Source organism: Schistocerca nitens, chromosome 1, assembly GCF_023898315.1.
Source record: "Schistocerca nitens isolate TAMUIC-IGC-003100 chromosome 1, iqSchNite1.1, whole genome shotgun sequence".
In the NCBI taxonomy this organism is placed as follows: domain Eukaryota; kingdom Metazoa; phylum Arthropoda; class Insecta; order Orthoptera; family Acrididae; genus Schistocerca; species Schistocerca nitens.
Genome location: NC_064614.1, coordinates 539,131,743 through 539,157,866, shown reverse-complemented (window position 1 = coordinate 539,157,866; position 26,124 = coordinate 539,131,743). Strand labels below are relative to the sequence as shown.

Genomic DNA, 26,124 nt, shown 5'->3' with positions numbered 1-26,124 from the left:
GATGATGGCTGTGGCCGAAAGCTTCATGTAAGTGCCTTAATTGTGCCTGCCAGCAACTCAATATGTCACCTTAATGTAAGTAGCAATCTGTCTTTTCCTATTGTTGATATTCTTACCAGAAGTTTCCATTGTTCAATGTTGTGTACTGTATGTCTCAGTGGTATGGTATGTTACCAGTGCAATATAAAATGGGCATGAAGGGCAAAAGTGTTGCAAGCAATTGTGATGTTTATGTACACACCAAAAACGCCCGATGTGCACCGTAGGCATTTTCTGTGCGAACAATTTTGTTTTGTTGGCTGCAACTGTTCCTGAAGAGCAAAAGAAAAACCTTTCACTTTCAACAGCCATACTTAAATAGCTGCAATGACACAGAGAGAAATATATTATTCGAAGAGCATATTATGAATATTAACACAGTTTCTCAAATGACAGAACTGTGCAATTCATTGGCTGAACCAGACTGAAGAGGACTGATGCAGAATAAGGTAGTTTTCAAAAACTTTCATTTACAGTTGAATTATTGGCCATCTTTGGTTGGCAGCCTCCTGATTTTTCATTCTGAAAAGCAATAAAATTGGAATACTTGCAGAGTATACACAAAAATTCACAAAGTCTTTCCACTGTATGTTTACAAACCTCACATCTAAAACACTACTACTAGTTGCGTTAACAACAAAACAGGTGCAGGATGATTCCTTTAAATACTTTGGTTGATTTTATAGGGCCTGCCTGTGAAACATTCAACTGCCTACATCCTGAAGCTACAAACGTGAACAATCACTGTTTTCATGAAGGTGGAACAATATTATCCACCTGCTCCAGTATTTGCACAGAGTTGCTGTTAAGCTAATCAGTTGATAACCAAACTTGCTCTGCATGCCAGACTTTTGCCACGTTGCAGAATTTATGAACTATGTTTTTCTTCCATTGGGTAGGGAAAGTTCTTGTTGCCACATATTGTGGAATATTATGAGTTTCCCTGATTTCCCTCTTAATGAGGTGATGCAGCATTTGGTAATGTTGTGTGTTCGCTCATGGGAAAATATCTATGCACTGTGCTAAAGGCTGTTAAATTCACAATCAATAAAAGGGTGTTTCATGTCTCAAGGTTTTCAGTTCAGAAACCAAGTATTATGGCCCAATAATGCTTGATGAAGCATGAATGCAAATGAATAGGCAGTGGCTGCTAACATTGCTATGCAATATGCCATTAGTTTCCCCACAACTGAGCAGTTACATTATGTGCGATCACTGAAGCTGTGTTCGGAACCTTTTAAGATAACATACTCTCACCGTTGCTTGTTTAAATTGGGTTAAGTTGACTTCCTACTCAGTTTGGGGCAGCAAGTAACCACTTTGGCATCATCTCTAAGTTTAGTATTGCTGTGGGCATTTAATCAACACGTTCCCTGATGACCATATCACACTGGCTATCATGTTGGCTTTTTGACTGGAGTACCATCCAAAACTGGTTACTTTCAAACAGTATAACTAAGGTGTCTTTTTCCAAACAATCCCTACTACTATAAAAATTTCAGAAAAGTGCAGAGTCGGACAGAAACAGCAGGGACTGGACTTTCTTCGCTAAAAAAGTGACAGCGACCAGCACACATTAACAATTTGATTCAGAATTTGAGAAGTGACTAGGTTGACAAGGAGTAACTATGATTAGAGAAAGCAAACTGCCTCATCTAAATACAAGCTACATTTGGTTCATGCTTTTTAGAACAATTCTAACATTTTCTGAGCAATTGTAAAAAGAAAAAATATATTTAACTGGGAATAGCTGCCATTAACATCCATCACGTCTAAGAAAAGCCTTACAGGGCTCAAAGCATGAGCTGCATGAAGGGCTCATCAAATTTCTAAATACAACATCTGACAAAGTTCGGTGAATGACGTCAGAACAGTCGATCGAGCAACACTACTGGCTCACAACGCTGCACCTGTGTAGCAGCCAGTGTTGACAACCTGCACCCACCATAGTTCCGAGTTAGACCTGTTGGACTAAGAAATGGGGACAGGACAATGAACAAGAAAAGGATCAATTTTAAGATTTGTTTTAAGCTCGGCAAGACACCGAAAGGCACGCATCCAAAGCTGGTACATGTTTATGGGGATCAAGCACTGTCCATGAAGCGTGTATAAGAGTGGTTCGCTGTTTTCGAAGAGGCCGAGAAAGTGTTTCTGACAATTCCTGTAGCAGATGATCGGCGACCGCTGTCAGAGACGAAAATATTGAGAAAGTGAGGACATTAATTACTAACAACCACTGATAAACTTTGCACATGACAGTGCATGAAATGCAGATTAAAGGTGAATCCATGTGGCAAATCATTACCCAGGAGTGAGGGAAGAGCAAAAAGCGTTATCTTGAGCCATATCACTTGACTGACAATCTGAAGCAGGCACATGTAGCGGCTTCACAGGATTTTATCAAAATGGTTGATGCGACACCCAATTTCTTGAACGGTATTGTCACCGAGGATGAAACCTGGTGTCTCCAGCACGACACAAACGAAATGGTAAAGTGTGGAATGGTGTTCTCCAACATCACCTTGTCGGAAAAAGGTGAAAGCCGAAAAATCGCACATCAAAACAATGCTCATCATCTTTTTCGGTAGTCAAGGCATTATCCACAAGGAATTTCTACCTGGGGGAATGATGTTTATCACTGCACGCTACATTGATATTTTGACCTGTTTCATGCAACATCTACACAGGGTGCAATCCCAGTACACACAACAAGGTTCCTGGTATTTTGTTCAAAACAACACTCTCCCACACACAGCCAATGTCATCAAACAGTTCCTGGCAAAAAAAGAGGGTGGTGAACTTTAAGATCCATCATACTGACTGTATATCAATCCTTCAGACTTCTTCCTATTCCCTCGACTCAAACTCACTTTGAAAGGAAAGATATTTCACGATATTCCTGACATCCAATGTAACGTGACGCGCCTCTTGAATGCCATCCCAATCGAAGACTTCGTACAAAGTTTCCAGGGCATGTATTGCAGAGCTCAGTGGTGCAAAGTTGTGGGAGGTGACTATTTTGAAGGACAGTAAGGTAATTATAGTGCATAGTTCATCTACATACATGTTACAGGATTATTTACAGGACTATACACTGGACTTTGTCAGAGGTTATATATCATAAATGGAGAAGTACTACTATGGCTCAAAAGTGGATAGGCTACACTAGGTATTTCTCGGCCTGACATTTCCTTTTGGGAACTATCTCAAGTTTTATCAATACATTACAAAAAACACATCTTACAAAAGGCCGCAAAAGTTGAGGAGTAATATATTTAGAAAGAAAAATTAACAGTATTACTCTCAAAATAATCTAACTCTGCCAGGAGAGGAAGTGAAAGTTAACTGTAAAAAACAAAAACAAATAAAATAGCCAGACAGCAGTAGAATTTTTAAACAGTACTAAGTTCTATTGGCAACCCTTACACTCTCCCTCAACTGATTTTATACTGTGACATCACCCAGATAGGAAACACTGCCCACAGGTGGACTGTTGCAAGCACAGGTGGTGAACTGAAAATCATCTTTACAGGGTGTTACAAAAAGGTACGGCCAAACTTTCAGGAAACATTCCTCACACATAAAGAAAGAAAATATGTTATGTGGACATGTGTCCGGAAACGCTTACTTTCCATGTTAGAGCTCATTTTATTACTTCTCTTAAAATCACATTAATCATGGAATGGAAACGCACAGCAACAGAACGTACCAGCTTGACTTCAAACACTTTGTTACCGGAAATGTTCAAAATGTCCTCCGTTAGCGAGGATACATGCATCCACCCTCCATCGCATGGAATCCCTGATGTGCTGATGCAGCCCTGGAGAATGGCGTATTTTATCACAGCCATCCACAATACGAGCACGTTGCGTAGACAAGAGCTTTCAAATGCCCCCATAAATGAAAGTCAAGAGGGTTGAGGTCAGGAGAGCGTGGAGGCCATGGAATTGGTCCGCCTCTACAAATCCATCGGTCACCGAATCTGTTGTTGAGAAGCGTACGAACACTTCGACTGAAATGTGCAGGAGCTCCATCGCGCATGAACCACATGTTGTGTCGTACTTGTAAAGGCACATGTTCTAGCAGCACAGGCAGAGTATTCCGTATGAAATCATGATAACATGCTCCATTGAGCGTAGGTGGACGAAACTAAAATTAGCTCTAACATGGAAATTAAGCGTTTCCGGACACATGTCCACATAACATCTTTTCTTTATTTGTGTGTGAGGAATGTTTCCTGAAAGCTTGGCTGTACCTTTTTGTAACACCCTGTATATTGGTCATCTACCCCTTCCTATGCTGAGTGACAATTATGTTCTGAGATGAAGTCTTAACCCCTCAAAGATAGTTTGAAAATTATGCTCCAAAAATAATTCTTTTAAGAATGAAAACCATCCTATAATGAATGATATTACATACAATCAGGAAGACAGCTTTGAGGGGAGTTAAAATGGAATTTTTTTTTTACATTTTCAAATTTTTATCTCACTATAAAATTTGCAATTTTCTGAATAAAATGATCTATGTATCACTTATAAACATGGAATGTATTTTCTTTTTTTTTAATATAATCTACACCAGTTAAAAAAGTTAAAATTTTTACATGCATTACTTCAAGATCTAATAAAATCGGTAATTTTTTATACAGAAGGCTGTGGATTGCTGAGTTATAAAGATGATGTGCAGGAGAGGATGGGCGCCAGGTTGAGGAAGTTAAAACGAAGTTTGAGAGACAAGAAGAAACTTTATAATAGTAAAACTGTAAGAGGCAGGCTGACAGACAAAATGATTGATGAACTACAGCAGTATTATGGGATGGCTATTGGAAATAATACTGAGGATTTTTTGAAAATGAAGCAGACAGTATGGGCCATCTTCTTCCACAGACTGTCAACTGATGAAAAACCAGTACACCAACTTTGCCCTCCTGGACCTGTTTGAGTACTGGACAATCAAACATTCCATCCCAGCAGCAGTCATGGATATCATAAAACCTATTTACAGAGACCTGGCAAGTCCTGAATTACTGAAGAAGTGTATGCATGGTCAGACTCAAAATCCAACGAGTTGTTCAATAATCTCATATGTACTCACTCACCAAAGAATGTTTTTGTTGGAATGAAGATACTAAAGTGCGGGGGAGGGAGGGGGGGGGGGGTCAGCAGTGATGCTGTTATTGCTTTTAATGATGGCAACATTGGTAGGATGAAAGTGCTACAGCATATGGGAGTTAATCCTGGAGCAAACTGCATCAGAGAACTTGAACAGATGGACAAGGTTCGCATTGATAAAGCAGAGTACGCAGCACAGTTGGCCACTAAGGAGTCCAGAAAGAAGAAAAAACCTCGGAAAAAGATCAAGAGGATGATATACAGTATGGTGGAAGGTGCTTCCAAGCGACTAAAAATAAAAAATTAACCATATATCAGGTGAGTTACAGTCTTGAAACTTTAGGCGACGTTCCAGAAAATTTACATTTTCTAGTGCATTTTTCCCTAAATCTCAGAAACCACTTTCAGAACAGCATTCAAATTTTCAGGGAATAATAACATACATATCCTTAGTCTACTGAACTAAAGGAAAAACAATGTTATGTATAATTAAAACTATTTAGGATAATGTAAGAAAAAGTTCGTAAAATGTTAACCATGTAATTAAAAAATGCAGACTCAGAACATACAGTTTAAAGTACTGTAAATGTTTCATGTCAATGGCTACAGTGGTTTCTGAAATACAGGGAAGCCAAGTCACTAAATTTAACATTGTCAGGATAGAGCTTTCCAACTCCCCTTAAAAGCTCAAAATAGTAAGTTACAACATGAAGATCACCCAGTATACTTGTGCACTGGCCTTCAACTACATTATCCTGAAACTTTTAGCCATTTTTTAGTTTCTGTGTAGCTATGAATTCTAACAATGTATTTCACAATGATTTCCTGTTAACCTAAATCTTTGAGGAGATGGCTGGAGCACATTGGATGTATTCTTCTCGTACTACTGGCGAACACTTTTAGTTGTGTTCCAAAAATGAACAGCATAGAGACAGAAGTGATGACACTTTCTGCAGGACCTGACCATCATTTTGCAGGACAATGCTCAAGCACGTACAGTGCAAGCTGTTACTGATTTGTTTGACTGATGGGGCTGCTAAGTGCTATACCACTTACTGCACTCCCCTGACTTAAGCCCTCGCCAGTTCAACTCTATTTCTAAACTGAAAGAAACACTTCACGGCATTCGCTTCAGAACTGCTACAAATTCGTCAGGCAATAGACTGCGCCGCTCGAACTGCCAATGTAACTGGCACTGCTAAGAGTATCCTACGACTTCCACATCGCTGGCAATGGGTTATTCACAATGGTGGTGACTACTTTGAAGGCCAGTAAAACTTTGAAACACATATCTATTTTGTACGAGCTGTAAATAAATAGTTGCCACTATTAATGTTCCAACCCACGTAATACCAGATGCTTTCTAGTGGCCGAGCTCTTTACTACCAGCAAGGAAACTGAAATAAGCAGGGTTTTATTTTTTCGAAGGTCTTTCCTTTAGTTGCCAGAGTGTAATCGGGATTTTAAGTTTATGTCAAAATAATGAAAAGAGGTAACTCAGGTTAAGTAGAATATGAGATTGCCAAAGAGTTGCTTTCATACTCATTCTTGCATGACTATTAAAATACAACACAGAATTAACACAAGAAGCAGAACTTAGTTTGACAGAACTACTGCAGACAGAATTGATCAACACCAGTATATTGGTTGGCATCAAGTGACAAGACAACACAGCAGTCAGCATATAAAAAGGTAACTGCTTGCATGTCATACGCAGCCGAGGCCTAGCCTGGTGGCTGGCAACGGTAGAATATGTGCTACACTGATCCACTGTTACTGCTTCAGACTCCCCCCAGTAGAATTATTATGCTTGAAAAAAATTATGTTGCTTCTTAAAATTCTTGTGTTTGCTTTACATCAGCCATAGCGAATACTACAGCAGCTAAGTAACTTCACCATATCAAAACTAACATGAAAATCAACATTGCATGTTCTATGCGCACCCCACAGCACCCAGTTCTTGGTAAAGCAAGTACTTATCTCACTTCCACATTTCAAAAATGAGATCTCTTTTGAAGTGCTGCATTTCTGTGGACAGTTGTGATAAAGCTGCAAAATCTGGCAAGATCAGTCTATATGCTGCACATTCTGCAAGTTCTATGTCATCTGGGTCACAATTTTGCTCCAAGTGGCATTAAAATTTCTCAAAATTTGTACATCAAAATTCTCCCAAGTTGATTAGTCTGTGTACTAGTTTTAGAAACAACATTTTTGTGAACTTATTGCCTAGTAACTTTTTTTTTATAAAACCTAACAACAGTATTAGGAAAAGAACAGATTGCTATGCACTGTAAAGATAAGTTGAGTTGATGACAAGACACAACAAAAATATTATTGTACATTTTGGCCAAAGCCTTTCCCCACAGTTGTGCTCTGACACCCACATAACCTCCACAACATCCTAGACCATGCCCATGCCATTCCTAATCCCTTGCCACAGGGATCATATCCCCATTCAAGATCCAGGCATAAACCCTGTCCAATCAATCCACCCACCCAGCACTTCCTATTCCAGTCGTGTCATAGGATTATCCTACCCCTTCAGAGGTTAGGCCACCTTTGATAGCAGCCAAGTTGTGTTATGGCTCTGCTGCAAACATTACACAACTTTTTATACTGTTATGACTACCAACCAGCTGTCCAACACGAATAGCCACCACCAAACTGTGGCAAAGAATAAAATCTAGCACCCTGTGACACAACATGCAGCTGAACATAACATGCTGGATTTTAATAGCTGCTTCACAACCCTCCACCACCAGATTTTCTGAACTGCAGAGATGGGAGTTATCCTTACAACACATTCTGCATCACAAAATTATCCCAGCCTCAATCAAACCCTCCACCCAACAGTTTCTGCCCCTTATACTATCACTTATTCCCTTTTTACACTCACTCACCCTCTTCGGGTGCTGTCCTCTTCCAACATGTGTGTCCATCCTTTCCCCTTCCCTGTTCCTCTCCTTTTCCACTCCCCATCCCCCCCCCTCCACCTCACACCACCGTGCCTGGCAGTCCCTGCACACTCCATCAGACAGCACTCTTCTCTCCCCCTCACCCATGCTTCTCCCCTCCCCACCCCACCCCACTCCGCTCCAGATTGCTATTCATAAGACAGTCATTCTGATCAGAGCTGCTGATGGTAGAAGTTGTGTGTGAGGTGCACTTGCCTGTGTGAATGTGTGTTTTCTTTTCTGAGGAAAACTTTGGCCAAAAGCTCTACTGTGTAACAGTCTTTCGTCGTGCCTTACCTGCAACTGAAGCTGTTATCTTTACAGTGAGTAGCAATCTATCCCTTTCCTAATACTGTTTATGTTGCAACCTTGTGAATCATCCATAAACAAATTTGTTCTAAAGTAAATTATTTTTGAAACCCATACCCCAGCAGGGATACCTGATGCACACTTGTTGAAAGTCTGCAAGGTCAACTTTTTCTACACAAAATATGTTTCCACAAATGCTTCCTTCCTTTAATCTCCACTATCATGCATTATTAATAAAATAAAAAATCTGCTTCAGTTGCCAATAACTTATTGCCAACCGCTTTCGAAGACTGCAGCTTCATCTTCAGGTGCACTCAACTGCAGTTCTGAGACCTGAAGATGATGCTTTACGCTTTTACATCAGTTGTGCAATAAATAACTGAACCAGAGTTTTTATTCTAGTAATAACGCAGAATTGTGGATCTGTGCAGTTGGTGGCACCTGCTTCGAAACTGGTTGTGAAATAAAATATTACTGGCACATGAAGCAGATTTTTTAGTCTATTAATATTTTCCTCAGATGCAAATGTTCACCTGATCAAATATTTTGATTACCATTGTCAAACAAAGTTTCTCATGCAAATGATAATGAGGTCATTGTTTTGCAATCAATACACTTTTTAGGTTAGATGGCCTCTGGAAAGTACAGAAAGGGCAACAGCCTCAAAGAGTGCGGGGCAAAGTCAGGACATGCGGGGACCAAGCAGCAGTAAATTGTAAACTGTGTTGGTAAAGTACCAGAACTTCAAGCGCTGATAGAAAGCACCGAAGCTGAAATAGTTATAGGTACGGAAAGCTGGCTGAAGCCAGAGATAAATTCTGCCGAAATTTTTACAAAGACTCAGTCGTTCTTCCCGTGAACCATACGCGACTGCAACAGGAAAGGGAGGTAGTGACAGTGGCACGTAAGGTGCCCTCCGCCACCTACCATTGGGTGGCTTGTGGAGTATAAATGTAGATGTAGATAATGAGCCAACTTTAAAAATGTGAATCTGTGCAAAGATCACACTAATACTTCTTCACATAAGGCTCAACATAATTGGAAAAAAATTTAAGGTATTTGAATGAAACTGTCAAATCAGGCGAAAAATTTCAAGATGTACAGTTCAGTTTGGCAAACAGTGTGTAAATTGCCATATTTAATGTTGCAGCCAATTACAAGGTGTAAACGTTGACAAGGGAAAAAAAATTCCCGGAATTTTCCCGGTTAAAAATACGCTTTCTCCCAGGTGAAAATACACTTTTCCGCGTTAAGTGACAGTATACTCCTCCTCGGCACTGTATAACTCATCAATCCTTTGAATGTTTACAGTTTTATACACCGAGGTAGAATTTCCCGGCACTTTAGAAAGTGCAACTCAGGGGGGGAAAAACACATTTTTAAAGACCTTTGATGTGCAGCAACACGTACGCTGCATATTTTCGTATTACGAAGGTATAAATCTGAATTCCAGCAAACACAGCATGTCACTTTCCGAAGCATTGAAATCGAGATTGTGATGCGCTTTTGTAAGCCAGTCATAGCTCATGTCACGTGATCTCGCCAGCTGATGACAGCATAATACACGTGATGCAGTCAGTCAATAGCAAGATCACTCTTAAGTAGCGCGAACACACAAGTAACGAAAGTAAATGGTTTACATTAATATACATAGCATTCACATAAGAAGATTAATAAGCTGGAAGAGAAGCTAAGCTTCCACATATAATGTTGATCTTTTTTGCGCATTTTACACTTTAAGATACATCACATAAATGTACCAGTAAATTTTTAATAGCGATGTAAATGTTCTGATCTTCTGGGCTCGAAATTCTTCTAAATGGTCGTCCTCAAAGAACTGATTTTTAAATGAGAGTCAAACGCTTTGTGATTTAAGAAATTCATAGTACATTCTCGCACGTAGTTCATCTTGCGTAAACAGAAATTTACTTGGAATGTAACGCTTTTCAAACCACTAATCGCAACATTTTCCCGTGACCTGTTAGAAATAGGTTCGTTTCAGCAGTTGCCAGAGAGCGCCAGATAACGGGCGCCACCACGCTTGCGCAGCTACGATGACGCAGGAAATACGATGTTCCTACGTGTAAAACATTAAAAGATCTTACATTAGGACATAAAAGAAACAAGACATCAGAGGATACTTCAAGAGCATCGAAATTTCATGAACCATACCAAAATGCATAACTCGGCTTAAAGTGCACATTCGTACGTCCAGATTTGGATGCAAATTTTCTTGGAATACCAGTACTGTATTATCTCATGTTTGGTTCTTTATTATTGCATAATGCCATGTGTGCACTTGAAATGCAGCGAACAGTTGAAACTAGCCAACAGTGTGAAATTAAACACTTTGTTTCAAATAAATTGACTGCCTCAGCGGAAAAGATTTAATAAAAGCCAAATCTCTTTATCAAACCGACAAAAATAACTTCACTGTTCTGCAAGGTGATTAATGCTTGACTGTCAGAAAGGTGGACATAAAATCTGAAACTACTATTGTAATCTTACGCAATTATGCTAACGTTAGCTAGCTTCCGGCCAAAAAAATCCGTTTTGTTTTCATTTAATGTGAGAGCAAGAAACTAGGAGGAAACAAAAAACCACTGAACATAAACAGAGGTCACGTGGAGATGACCCACCTCCCCACCACAACTCAGACTGCTCTGTGCATCAACCGAAACAGGACAATACTAGATAGTGGCACCCAGCCACACTTCTGTAACCAGAAGCAACTGCTCAAACGAATCTAATTTAAACAGTTGTCACGTCATGCCCATCAGAGGCAATTTTTTGTTATGAAGCATTGCATAGTCTTTCTAACACCTCTGACACACTTTGATGTTGGCAGACGCTTGTCTGAGCACTGTGTTTAGTTGTTGTATATAGCACATTTCCTTTGCAACTTAAGTTTCATTTCCATTTTCTTTTTTTTCTCTCTTTCATGTTTTGTTGCTGCAGAATTATTCTGCAGTAGCGGGATACGGTAATATCCTTTGTTCGAGTATCGGTTCTTACCAGTCAAAACCACAAAAATTTAACTGAAAATCGGATTTTTCCCGGATCTCCCGGGTCATATACACGCTGCAATTAGCAACTATGAATGGTTAAGGTTTCATCTAATGAAGATTGATAGAATGAAGCATGTTCTCTCGAGGCTTCCCCTCTTAAAATTCAGAGTACCAATAAAAAAGTAATTTAAAAGACTGTGACAAACAAAGTTAATCAGGTACAAAGACTAATGAGTAGCCACATGGTTAGTGGTTTTCACTTTTGTGAGTTGCAGCAGGTTCAGATAAACAAGAGGGAATTGTTCTGACTTATCAGACTTGAGAAATTCACACTTGAGAAAATTTGACACACACACACACACACACACACACACACACACAAAGGAGTTGGTCCATTACAAATCAGCAAAACTTCTTGTCTCCTTAATAATGGTTAAAACAGCTAGGAAGTTTAAAAGGATGAGCTACCAACACCACATGAAAAAATGGGCATAGTCCTTTCTGATGGAGTAATAACTCAACTGCATGAATTTTTTCAGGATGATATCAGTAAGCTCTGCCATGGCATGAAGGATTTGTTTGTGCAAATTAGAGTAATAAAAGCTCAGAAACAAAAACAGCTGCTGCTAAGCAATTGTGTGTGTGTGGTGGGGTGTGTGTGTGTGAGAGAGAGAGAGAGAGAGAGAGAGAGAGAGAGAGAGAGAGAAAGAGAAAGATTTGGCACGGAGAACAGCAGCGACGTATTGTGGCAGCGAAGCAATGTTCAAATGTGTGTGAATTTCTAAGGGATGAAACTGAAGAGGTCATCGATCGCAAGACTTACACACTACTTAAACTAACAAACTAACTTATGCTGAGAACAACACACACAACCATGCCTGAGGGAGGACTTTTAACCTCCAGCAGGAAGAGCCGCACAATCCTAGACATGGCGCCTCAAACCGCACAGCCAGGGAAGCAATAAGGGAGTTGGCACAGGGGCCAGCAAATCAACTGGAACTCACTACTGTGCTCCTCAAATCACACCGCCACTCCTGGGCTTGTGACATGGTGCTTTAACTTGTCAAAAAATGCCACTGACATCAAGAAACACAATCATGAAGCAGTGTATGTGGTCTGCAACCAGTGTATGATACTCCTTGGCCATTACAGTCCCTTGCAGAGCTTCACTGGACGCATAGATGCCCACATGAATGTTCCCCAGAGCATAATGGAGCCGTCCCCAGCTTGTCTCCATCTGGCAGTACAGGTCAAGTTGTCCCCCCTGGAAGAGGACTGATTCACGCCCTCCCATCAGTATGATTAAAGTATCACGATTCACCAGATCATGGAACGCTCTGCCACTGCACCAACATACAGGGCCAACGATCACATGCCCATTTCAGACATAGTAGCAGATGTCTGTGTTAACACTCGCACATATACAGGTGCTGTGGAGGCCCATCGTTAGGAGTGTTTGGTGCACTTTGCGTTCAAACACGCTAGCACTCTGTCCAGCATTACAGTGATGTTATTTCATGCACGAACGTGTCATCGACATAGCGATGTAGTATGGACACATGGAGCAGAGGAGTTGGATGCCTTCCTGACACATTTAAACAACATTAATCCGAATATTCAATTCACTATGGAGACGGAAAGGAATGGGCAATTGAATTTCCTGGATGTGTGTGATTAAATGACGGGACAGAACGTTGGGCCATAAGGTGTATAGAAAGCCCACACATGCTGATCATTATCTACATAAAGATTCAAACCACCACCCTAGACAAAAAAGAGGTGTAATGAAAACTTTGGTAGACAGGGCGTACAAACTTTGTGAACCTGTTTATTTAAAAGATGAGATTGAACATCTACAGTCAACTTTCCTAAAGAATGTTGATTCTATCAAGGATATAGATCGAGCACTTCGCTCTAGGCAGAGAATCAGGAGCAACGACGAACAGTCGCCCAAGGGCAAAGTTTTTCTTCCATTCATTAGTAAGGTCACAGATCGCATAGGGAAAGTTTTAGGCAAGTATGGGGTGGAAACTACTTTCAGACCCACTAGGAAAATAAAAGAATTTTTAAGGTCGGCAATCGATGAACGACACCCTTTGGCTACACTGGGAGTATATAAAATTCCTTGTAGTTGTAGACAGGTTTACATCAGTACCACAAAGAGAAATGTGAACACCCGTCTTGTTGAACATAAGAGGAATTGCCGCCTGGGTCACATGGACAAATCGGCCGTAGCGGAACATGTTTACCAGGAAGGTGATCATGAAATACAATTCAGCGAGACAAGCGTCATATCAAAAACCTCACATTATTATGCACGCTTGTATAGAGAGGCTATCGAGATTGATAAACATCGTAATAATTTTAACAGGAAAGACGAAGGTGTTAAACTGGTTAAAATTTGGATGTCAGCATTGCACCGCAAGCGTGATGATCGATTACTTTCAATCGAGAATGTTGGCATCACCAGAGACAATCTCATAGCCAACGCCACGTGATCGACTGTGGCGCCCTCTGTACTGCTTATATAATCAGCACTTCCTCGAGTTCTCTTCGCAGTTCGCCGCTTTACCTCCGAGGATGTCTCCCGGAGTCTGAGACGAAACGTCAGGAGAGAGTTTTTTATTTCGACCACGGCCTATCAGCCCAGAAGTTTTAAGTGAAGACATTACAAAAGGTTTTATATAATTACTGACACCCATAGACGATATTGTTGCAGTTCATCCCTTTTTGAGAAAATTTATGGGATTACTGAAACAAAAGTGATGAATCAAAGGAAAACTGCATATTTCAGTGATGTCTTTGCAAGCCAGCACAAAAGTTTTAACAATTTTAGCATTTACAGAAAAATCTTTAACTCTGAGCCAAACTTTTTTGCAACAAGTCATGCAAATCTGCACACTGTAATAAGAGACATTGTAAAAACAACTGGCTGGACACACTAGCCTACAGCATTCCTAGGGAAATCAAGTCTGCACTTCTTTGTACTCAAATTTGGTAAGTAGAAATTTAACAAAATTAATTTTTATGGAGAAGAAATGATTAGCACGTGATTCTCAGAAAAAGTTTTTCTTTTCCAAAATATATGAACCAATGCAGAAGTTATGGTTTCAACACGAAAACCAGTACAGAATTTCACACATGCTTGCATGACAACAAGGTTGTGTGTTGGCGATATTCGAGAAATATCATTTGATGACAAACACATTTAATAAATTTTGTGTATACTTTTGGCCCTCTGGAGTTGCTTCACTTGGTAGTTCGAAACATACTTGCTGGCTCCCTGATCAGCACATTTACCACAAATCTACTAGTGCCATTTACAACACTGTCAACGAGAGTTTCCCAGAACCAGTCTTTACCAAAGCTGAGGAAAATTTTAAGTCACTGCATCACTAATACTGTGTTTTGTCATGTCAGTGATAGCATGGAGGCCATCAGGAACTGTCAACTCCCAAGGGCTTGGGTACCTTTACTAAACAACATACTTTTAGACTTGGCAACTAGTTTGGGTGTTAAGCCACTGCATAGTTTAAAGCAATACTGCAACTGAGCTGATAAATAATTTAAGGAAAAATAAATGTATATGAGTTGAGACAGTACATAGCTCAGAGCAGACAAGAGGTCACCCACGACTCCTCTATCTCAGGAACCTGACAAAGTGACTCCCCTTGTGGTGAGTCTTGGGTGGCAATCAGGCATGGCACCTTGGCAATGCTGGTGCCAGTTTATTTTTAAATGGTAGAGTCAAAAGTTTCCATGGACCTGCACAAGCTTTTAATTCTACTATGACTGACAACTATTTTAAAAATCCAATGATTCCTGACACTCTAAAATATTTTCGTAAGAAATTTTACTGGATAGTCCCTAACCAATGAAAAAAAGCATCCATGGAAACCTGGTATTGCACACAAAAAAAGATGCTCTTTCAAATGGTAGTTAACCCAAGTATGGATGAGGTACCCCTTAACTAGAAAATAAGTCACTAAAGGAGAAGTTTCAAAACCAACCACAAACAGGAATCTAGCTACTTAAACGTTTTCATTACAAAATTTCTTGGCAACTTTAAGTTCCACTTGGACGAAAACTAGGGACCCAAATAAAACTTCCCAATTATGTACAAATGCACTGTTCCACTATCCTGCCATGTTTTGCATCTTTTCCACAATTATTTGCTGTCTTACAGCAGTTCAAAGATATGTAAGTTCTGTTACACTGATCCAACAATTCTACGCTCTTCACTTATGAGATCCCTCCTCACAAAGCATTTGAAATCTAGAAATTTGTAAATCATCTCATTTAGCAAAAGCACACACCAAATTTGAACAAAATCTTATGGAGTCAAGTGCAGACTATCTCAAATAAGCCAACCTGATACAAAATCACACAGTGTGCTACTTTCTGACTATGATTAGAACTGGAAGGTTAACCACAGTCTATATTTTGTTTATCAAATAACCAACCTGCAAAAACATTAAGTTACCATATGTGAGGAAGAATAATGTTATGAAATATATTAAGAGTGACTTTCTACTGTAGGGTTGAGGCACCTCTTCTGGCTATTTTACAGACAATTCACAACAGACTTTATGTTTGCTCCAGGAAAGAAGTTTACACATCACTTTAAAAAATCATTCCTATTGTTTCGAAGCATGTATATTACGACTATGTAATAAACCTTCCAAGTTTTATAGAAAAAAAAATGAAATCAGAATGTTTTATTTCCCCATTTTGCCCCACAAACTAGTTATGGCCAGACATTTACCCACTATTGGGCGTTTAAGTAACTGTTTGCTGAAAAGTGATTTGTTCTTTATACAAGCACTTAAGAAAAATGTATTAAGCAGATACAAGTTACAGCAATTGATTGGAATAGAAAAATAATTAACAGAAGCATTTTAATGATTGGCCTAAAGCATTGTAATGACTGGCCTAGAAGCAATCTACAATTAATTCTCCTTTAGGAGCCAGAAAAATAAGCAAGTTTTCAACCACATTAAAAAGTCTGTTAGGGTCATATCACATGACATCATTCAGTTTGTTCCTGGAACCAATTTCTTATTTTTCCTGCTGTTGTTGTATCTCTAATCCCATTAACATTCAGCAGCTTTGTGTTACTAAGCTCTGCTTCTCTTCAGAATGACATATCACTTTCTGCAGATAGATTGTTTGCAATGCAGCCTTAGAATTTCACAAATCTGCTTCTTCAATACCTTCCTGCATATATAGATCACAATTTTCATTAGAAACTGGAAACCCCATCTTTGAACCATCCAGAGCCAAGCCCAGCAACTGTTTTCCTCCCAAGACTGAACGTGGGCCACAGTGCCCAACAGATTTTCATGGAGATCGATCAGAAATCTTATTTCTTTAATGTACTTGGAGCATTGTACAACTTTGTTGCAGAAGCAACCTTCATTCCCTCAACAACAGCCTTCCTGTGCATTTTTCACTTCACTGGGATAATACTGAAATACTTTTTTGAGTTGACTCAAAAACCTTTAGTTAAAAATGTTATATTTTTATAATTCATGTGGAATATTTTATTATGCTACAAGCACAGATAAATTATGAGATGCTCAGGCTAGACTTAATTATGTCTATCTTGAAATAAAAAATTACCAATTATTTTAAATACGTCTACTTAAAATCAGCCTACTTAGAATGCAGACCAAATTTGTTGGTCTGTTATAGATGTTCTGTAAACATTTTTTGGGGTCAAGTGAAAAAATGGGATACAACCCATCAGCTTCGACCGCCGACATTGTGGTTTACTCTTAGAAATGAATGTCTTTATTTTCAAGCCATGGATAATACATCGATTACCTTCTGCGGTGAGGCGTCACCATTGTAAATTGAATTAAAGTGTTTCTAAAAGACAGGGCTAGACACTGTGTATGGCACAATTGTCGCCTCTTATCGGAGTGACCGTGTATGGCATTATCCGTATCACTTCAGGCAGAGGGGTTACCTTCAGTCTCAGATGTTATTGAATTTAGCATATGTTAAAATTCATAAGAAACGCGTATTTTTTTTCTTTTCTCCAAAAAAAATTCCTGCCCAGAGACACAGGCCTACAAAGATGTCACTGGAAACACCATTTTGAAGATGTGAATTTTTGAAGAAATTTTAGAATGCTGTATCTCTGAAACAATTCTAGATATTTTGTTGGGGTTTTTTATTTGAAAGATAATTGCTTCATGATTACATAGAAATGCTCCATTTGGACTTACCCATTAAAGTTCTTTTACTATAGCATTCTGAACTTCTTTATAATTTACGGATTTTTCAAAAATTATAATCTGTAAAATTTTTATTTTTTTCTTTTGATTAGTACCACATTACATTCCCTGAAAAGGAGAGCTTCCACTTTTAAGCTGGATACGTTTTATTTTAAAAAAATTTTGTAACTTTCAAGGGTCATGTATTTCTTCACTGAAGCTGTTTCTTACTAATTTCTTTGTTGCAATGTTTATATCTATTGTCTTTGTGGCAGTTATTTCTTTTCACTTTGTTATAGTTTCTTGTCATTTTCTTTGTTGTGGTTGTTCATTGTTGCTTTTGTTATTGTAGTTGTTCAGTACTAAGTTGTTTACTGAAGAGGCTTCTATGAAATCTGAGACCATCCAGTGAGTTCTGTGTTTTTGTGAGGAATTTGCCAGTTGGGACAGTTTCAGTGTGTTTTGAGGAAAGGACTGTTTAACATATCCTCTGACTGGGGCCACAGGAGAGCGAAGTGTGCTAACTATTTACATATCCATAAAAGAAACAAAAAACAGACTGTTCAGATTGGGAATAAGTGTTCTCATTTGAAGACTTTTTCAAAGTGAAGATGTTTCCAGTGACAACTTTGTGTTCTAAATGTTTTGACAAAATAACAATGACAGTATCTGAACAAGGTAAAGCCTTCATGGTGCAGATTTTGCATCAATAGAGGAAGAATTAAATACCCTGAATAAGTCAACTACGGAGGTATGTGTTTGTCCTGTTAAGAAACGGTGGTCAGTGAAGAAGAGTCATGAGCTCTACGCATCAAGAAAGCACAGAGAAATGACTAGAGCTATCGATGAATACACTACAGCAAAACTGACCACAGTCTTCAAAGTAGAAATTCCATCTTCAGAAGAAAATGAACCAAAGCACTCTTGCACCTCCCACTAGGAATTTTTCACAAATATAAATTCAGCTGTTGAATACTGTGCATCCTACAGTGAAAAGGTGCAAATTTTAACTATTATTCCAGAAACATTTTCAAAGAAAATTTTGAACCACATTCCATAAGTATCAAAGTCATGTTTGACAATTCAAGAAATGTGAGGTCTGTAAAAGGAGTCTTTGGAAGACCAGGTCCCTATTCTGGTCATCCTGTAGAAGCAGCTCAAGTTCAAACAGTGCAGTCATTTTATCTGGAAGATAAATGGGACCGTTCTTGCCAGTGTGCCAACAAAAAAGACACTACAACTGTAGCAGCTGAAGGTCAAAAAGTTGTGAAAGTGAAGAGGTAAATGACTTGCAGTATTAAAGAATCTTTTGCAGTTCATAAGAGCAACCACAGAACTTCACACATTGGAAGATCAAAATTTCATGCACTATGATCTAACTGAGCAGCTCCGCACCCACCTAGAGATGTCTGTTTATGTGTGTACTGCGTGAATTTTGAACTTTGTGTGGTAACTTTGAAGAACTTGCTGGAGCAAGTGACTTATGACATCTTGGTTGGGTGTGTGAAGTCATTGGTAGTCTGAAGTAAATCAAAATACTTGGTTGTTTCAAGAATGTGGTGGTGACTGCCGTGGAAAGGGAGGACTGTCTTTACAGACACTTGGCCTGGAAGACATAGCAGATCACTCTGCAGAAATTACATAGCAACATGGGAGGAAAATAAACTACTTAAAAACCTGTTGCCTTTGACAGTTTCATTGATGAGCTTGGTAATTGGTCAGTGAAATCAGTAACACTACAGCACCATGATTTTGCTGAGAACTGGTCTGTAACTCTCCCACAAGAAGTACAAAGGTATCACTAGAGTAATGATCAGATTTCAATTTTTACAGGAGTGAAATATTTTCAAAGCAAGACCAAAAGTGTTGCAGTTATAAGTGATGAAAGGACCTTTTTTACTAGCAATGTGCAAAATTCTTTAACTGCAAACAGGGGCAGAGAAGATCATTTCTGATTGTGCTCCTAGTCATTTTAAAAATCATTACTAGCTGTCTGAAGTGAGCAAGTCGCTTGTGCCAACTGACTGGTTATGCAGTGCTACTGATCACAGGAAAGGGCCTTGTGATTAGAGATGGGTCGAACTCGTTCATTCCCGTGAACTACTTCATTCATTTCACTCTTTGCCGTGAAGCGTTCAAATGAAGTAGTTCATTCGTGAAGTACAGAAGCCTGGCGAAGTTGCCCAGTTCGCCGCTCAGCCGCTGCTACGCCTCGCTCGTACAATAAAGTTTCGTAATACTTCACAATTTTACCCACAGATGGCGGAACTATGGAGTAACGTGCACACAACGTTTTACGCTCTTACAGCGTCTGAGTCAACTTAAATAGAGCATGGTTGAAGGGGACAAAGGAAAGATAAACAGAGAAGCCTGTCACATAAAGAAGGTACTACATTTAATCTTGCTCGACATTTTCTCATGAAGCGCCCAAAAAAGTCTATCTGCCAAATGAAACATTATTTGTTGTATTCATAGACTGAAAAATAGGGCTACCAACGAAATGCAGTCCAATTTTATGTTCCTCTTAAAATTTAATCCAAAATAGAATGAGCCTGTTTAACAGTGTCACAAAGTCTATATACCTACGTTAAGTAATTATTCAGAAGTTTTCCTGTAGATTTTATTTTTGTTGAGAATAATAACCCACCAGATTCAAAACGTGAACTGTCACCTGTAGTCATTGGTACGATTTCAGGTAAAATCCCTCTTTCAGTGTTATTAACAAACCTTTTATTTTCATGTTGGCTGTGTGTGCTCACACAGCCAGCCTCTTCGTTTGTATCTTTAATATTCATTTGTCTTCAAGCGCTGCCAAAGGTAGGCTACCCGCAGACGCGTAGTATAACTGCACAAATAGTCACGGGTAACGATGTCAGCAGTGCAGGTAGCAGCTGACGCTGCCTTCCCCTCGCTCCTCACCTCCCCCACCCTTCCCAACCCTATCGTTCCCCACAAACACCGCGCGATTCATCGACAGGCAGTAGAGGGAGGACTGAAGTGAAGGGAGAATGAGTGACGTGGGTGAGGGAGAGGGGAAGAGAGTGAGTGAACTAGAAGAAAGTGTGGAGTGTGCTATATGTGAAGAGTCTGAAGTACCAGTTCATTGAAATTGAGTGGTTAGTTCACACTTCACTGGAGTGAAGCGTTCATTTGAACGACTCATTCACGAGCTCCCCATCACTACTTGTGATGGTGTAGGAGGCTTGCTGGAGCACAATGTTATAACACAATCTTTCCGGACCAAATACAGCTGCGATTCAGAATGCTGAGGATTTTAAGAGAGCCAATAAATCTAACACACAGCCCTCGTTCTTTTGTCCAAAGAGGAAATCGAAGAATTCCGTGAGTAGAAAAAGAAGAATAGACCAAACAAACTACTACTGTGAAAGGAATTCAGAAGACACATTTTTGGACTCAAAGTGATGGGCAAACTCATATTGCATGCCATTTAAAGAGCAAGATGGAAGAAATTTCTTTTGTTCAGCCAACACCTCAGAAACAGCAGGATAATGTTCAGATTCACAACCTGAGAAGGGTGATGTTTGTGGCATGTGGGTATGACTGGTGGATTGCAGAGATTATATAAACCAGTTACGAGTTAAATGAAATTGCAATGAACTTTATGCTACCACATGGACCAGCAGCTGGATATAGGTTTCCAGCTGAAAGACAGCAACACCACCATCAGCACTCACTCCCTGTTCACAATGTTCTGAAGACCGTTAAGTGCTCCAATTCCTATTGGTTCAAAAGGAAGGTATCACTCTACATCAAGGGAAGATACCGAAGCAGTGGAACACACTTTTAGTTCATTGACTGGCTAATTTCAGTACAGAACAGAATGCACAGAAGTTGTATAAATTGAAACCTGTAAGTTTTTGGACCTTTCACACATTTTGGAACCATTTAACAAGCTTGAAAAATGAGTCTCTTATCTTTCAAAACAAAAATTATGTTAAATAAGGCTACCTTTTGATTTTTATGAGCCTGTTATGTGATAAAGATTTGATGTACGGCAAAAAATTCAATTGTTCATAAAACCTGTTCAACCTAAAAGTGGAAGCTCTCCTTTTCAGGAAACAGAACTATATGGTACTAATCAACAGAAAAAAAAATCCAAATTTTATATCTTGGGAAAAAAAAATCCATAAATCAGAAAAAGTTCAGAAATCTATAGTAATAGAACTTTGACAGATAAGCCCAAATGGAGGATTTCTTTGTAATCTTAAAGCAATTATCTTTCAAATAAAAGACTTAGTTCTTCACTTTAACATATGCCAAATTCAATAACATCCGAGATTATGAAGGGAAGATTTTTTCCTAGCGTGCCTGTATCGATATGGACGATGACGTATGACTTGCAATTGTAGTAATTTAGATCATTTGGTTGTTACAATACATTCATAGCGAGTTTGATGTATTTTAGAAGAATTTTTCATTATGGACAATTTTTACTTTTTGATTTTCATTTGTAGGTATCTTTTTGTCTATTCCCATTAATATGGAAGACTTTAAGCAGGGTTTGTCACCTGCAGCACGGAATCCTAATTTTTCAGTTGTCGCTTTTTTCACCTGCACTACCACTAGTATTAATGACTCTTTTCAGTTAATACTAGTTCTATCAAAGGCGAAACAACCAGCATACGAAAAATTTGTATCCCATACTTCATTTGATCTATACAGGTCAACTGAAGAATAGGATACTAGTACCAGCAAAAATGAAAAATGCGACATACATAACATTGGCATCCTGTACTTCAGTTTAACAATGAAGGATCTTAAGTTTACCTACAAAGTCAACAGAAGAATGGGATACAAATTTTATGTATGTAGCCAATTTTCATCTTCACTACCGCTAGTATTCTATTTCGGTCAACTGAAGTACGGGATAAAAATTTTATCGTTCGCCATCATCAGAACTACCTATGATAATTTTCAGTTGATATTGTCAGTATCAAAGGTGAAACAAAACTTGTATTTGTACAGGTCAACTGAAGTATAGCATAAAATTTGACAAGTGACACTTTTATTCGCCTTCACATAGTTCAACTGAGGTACAAGGCTGCCAATGTTACGTACATCGATTTTTTCGTCTTACTAGCACTAATATCCTACTGTACAGTTGGCAAATATAGGTCATCTGAAGTGTGGGATACATATTTTGGTCTTTTCACCTTTGCTAGTACTAATATAAGCTGAAGAATAGGGTACTAGTAGTAGCAGAGGCGAAAAAAAGCAACACCTGTAAAATTTGAATAGCATACTTCAGTTGACCTACACAGGTCATCTACATATGTTAAAATTGTATCCCGTACTGCAGTTAACCTCTACATTTCAGCTCATAGGAAGTTGAATAGGATGTACATGACATGTCCATTTGTTTGCTCACTCCTGCATTCCTTTGTTTCTCAACATCCGTCACTCTGTTAAATCCTTGCAATACACCATCTGTGGTAACTTCTGATGACATTGGTCAAAACTGACAGGTCTTACCCCGGCCCTCAGTAATGCCCCGTTTTGTAAATGGTCAAAACAAGACACACATCTACATATAGCCACAAATGCGGCCATAACAGGGAACCAAGAGGAAAAATATGCATCTGTTAAACGCCATGAAGTTTAACAACATGATTTGGAAGTACGGAAGCGTCCGATCCCGCCCGTTTGCTTTGTGTTTTTTCATATTCAACTTAAAAAAACAATATAATCCTTCACCTTACCTCGCAAGAGATTAATTTTCTTCGGATGTTTTACTTCAATATATGGAATACGAAAAACGGTTATATGATGCTTAAAGAAAAACCTTTACAAAACAATTTCAAAACAGGCCTTAACACAGAAGTAGGACCCCGAAAAAGAACAAAGAAATGCTTCTATATCTAACAGCACATTTCATGTCTATAATTACGAGAGCGTCCACAAATGGAACATTGACCCTAATTCTTCTTTGTGGACTACTAAACTGGAAATCCCGAATGTTAAACAATATATAACATACGACCATCTACTAAATCTGCAAGCAATGGAATAGAAACTGATTACTTCTCCAATAAAAACGCTAACATATTCAAACAGCATAGAAATTCTCTACTTAAATAGTTCGCAAAGATATCCGATATATTAGAAAATCAAGCATGTATTTAAAAGACAGATTACAATTACTTTAGATTGTAGGAACACTAAATTTACAATTTACGAACAAAGTTCCAACAAGTGCTTACCAGGAAAACAATAATTTGACTCCACAAATATATTAACGTACCTCCAAAATGTCAGTATCAAAACGTGCGGCTGTATCGCCGCACACCACTCGCGATACTTCCACCAGCTCTTTTTAAGATAATTCGCCTGCTTTCACCATAATTGAACACGTTGCAGTTCAACGAAGACCAAGGAGTCTAAACACTGCAACACAAATGTTGGTACCATTAACGTATCGCGAAAGTAACCATCAATTCAATATCATATTATACAAGAGTACAATTCTGTAGGGCGTTCTCCCATATCGATAATGATATCTTCTGAAGTAACCAAGCAAACATCTTCAAGTTTCACATAACGCAAGCTCGTTTCCAAAAACTTAACACTAGCAACCACCATGCCGAATAAACATTAAAGCGACAAATTACAAAGTAAAATTTTAGCTTCTTCTAGCACAACACGCCTACAGAAACATACTACATTCATCTACAACATTAACTGTGGTAACTACTCTTGAACTGGAGCGTCTTTTTGCTGACATCTCAGTCCCACTGCCATTTTTACAATGACACAAAAAGTGGAGAACAAATCATTACAATAGGTTCCACACAATTCACGTTACAAATATCCACGACACAACCCACTACGCATTACTGTGTTCGTTTCCCATGATCAGCAATGACGTGACTTTTTGGAGCATAAATAACTTCTCAAAACACTAAATCTCCTCACCTAATTCAAATAACTCTTCCAATGCTACTGTTACTCACAACCAAAGTGCGCCAAAATGTCGCACCGGTAACAAAGTCTACAGAACAGAAAGATAAAACTATACTGTCAAAGGTCCTAGTTGAACACGATTAAAAAATATTTGTGTGACACGAAGAACGGCAAATAAAAGAATACCTTTGGAAACTCAAAGGAAATCAATTACATTAACAAACGTCAAAAAATTATAAGTTTCTTTGATAAGAAAATAATTACATCTTCCCCGACGACTTTACAAAATATCAATGGGCAACTGAAATAATTTACAAGAATATATACACATACATTTTTTTTTTGTCATCAGTCTACTGACTGGTTTGATGCGGCCCGCCACGAATTCCTTCCCTGTGCTAACCTCTTCAGCTCAGAGTAGCACTTTCAACCTACGTCCTCAATTATTTGCTTGACGTATTCCAATCTCTGTCTTCCTCTACAGTTCTTGCCCTCTACAGCTCCCTCTAGTACCATGGAAGTCATCCCCTCATGTCTTAGCAGATGTCCTATCGTCCTGTCCCTTCTCCTTATCAGTGTTTTCCACATATTCCTTTCCTCTCCGATTCTGCGTAGAACCTCCTCATTCCTTACCTTATCAGTCCACCTAATTTTCAACATTTGTCTATAGCACCACATCTCAAATGCTTCGATTCTCTTCTGTTCCGGTTTACCACAGTCCATGTTTCACTACCATACAATTCTGTACTCCAGACGTACATCCTCAGAAATTTCTTCCTCAAATTAAGGCCGGTATTTGATATTAGTAGACTTCTCTTGGCCAGAAATGCCTTTTTTGCCATAGCGAGTCTACTTTTGATGTCCTCTTTGCTCCATCCGTCATTGGTTATTTTACTGCCTAGGTAGCAGAATTCCTTAACTTCACTGACTTCGTGACCACCAATCCTGATGTTAAGTTTCTCGCTGTTCTCATTTCTACTACTTCTCATTACCTTCGTCTTTCTCCGATTTACTCTCAAACCATACTGTGCACTCATTAGACTGTTCATTCCGTTCAGCAGATTATTTAATTCTTCTTCACTTTTACTCAGGATAGCAATGTCATCAGCGAATCGTATCATTGATATCCTTTCACCTTGTACTTTAATTCCACTCCTGAACCTTTCTTTTATTTCCATCACTGCTTTTTCGATGTACAGATTGAAGAGTAGGGGCGAAAGGCTACAGCCTTGTCTTACACCCTTCTTAATACGAGCACTTCGTTCTTGATCGTCCACTCTTATTATTCCCTCTTGGTTGTTGTGCATATTGTATATGACCCGTCTCTCCCTATAGCTTACCCCTACTTTTTTCAGAATCTCGAACAGCTTGCACCATTTTATATTGTCGAACGCTTTTTCCAGGTCGACAAATCCTATGAAAGTGTCTTGATTTTTCTTTATCCTTACTTCCATTATTAGCCGTAACGTCAGAATTGCCTCTCTCGTCTCTTTACTTTTCCTAAAGCCAAACTGATCGTCACCTAGCGCATTCTCAATTTTCTTTTCCATTCTTCTGTATA

At 38.9% G+C, this 26,124-nt stretch overlaps 1 protein-coding gene across 1 annotated transcript in view; it reads right to left on the bottom strand.

Annotated features, from left to right (window-relative positions):
• LOC126253692 (lens epithelium-derived growth factor-like) overlaps nucleotides 1-24,686 on the bottom strand; it is a 46,022-nt gene extending 21,336 nt beyond the window's left edge. The window contains exons 1-2 of the mRNA XM_049955222.1: nucleotides 24,576-24,686; nucleotides 23,905-24,047 (exon numbers count right to left, since the gene is read on the bottom strand). The gene's annotated coding sequence lies outside the window, so the exon portion shown is untranslated. The remainder of the gene's footprint in view (nucleotides 1-23,904; nucleotides 24,048-24,575) is intronic.
• Between the last annotated feature and the right edge of the window lie 1,438 nt (nucleotides 24,687-26,124).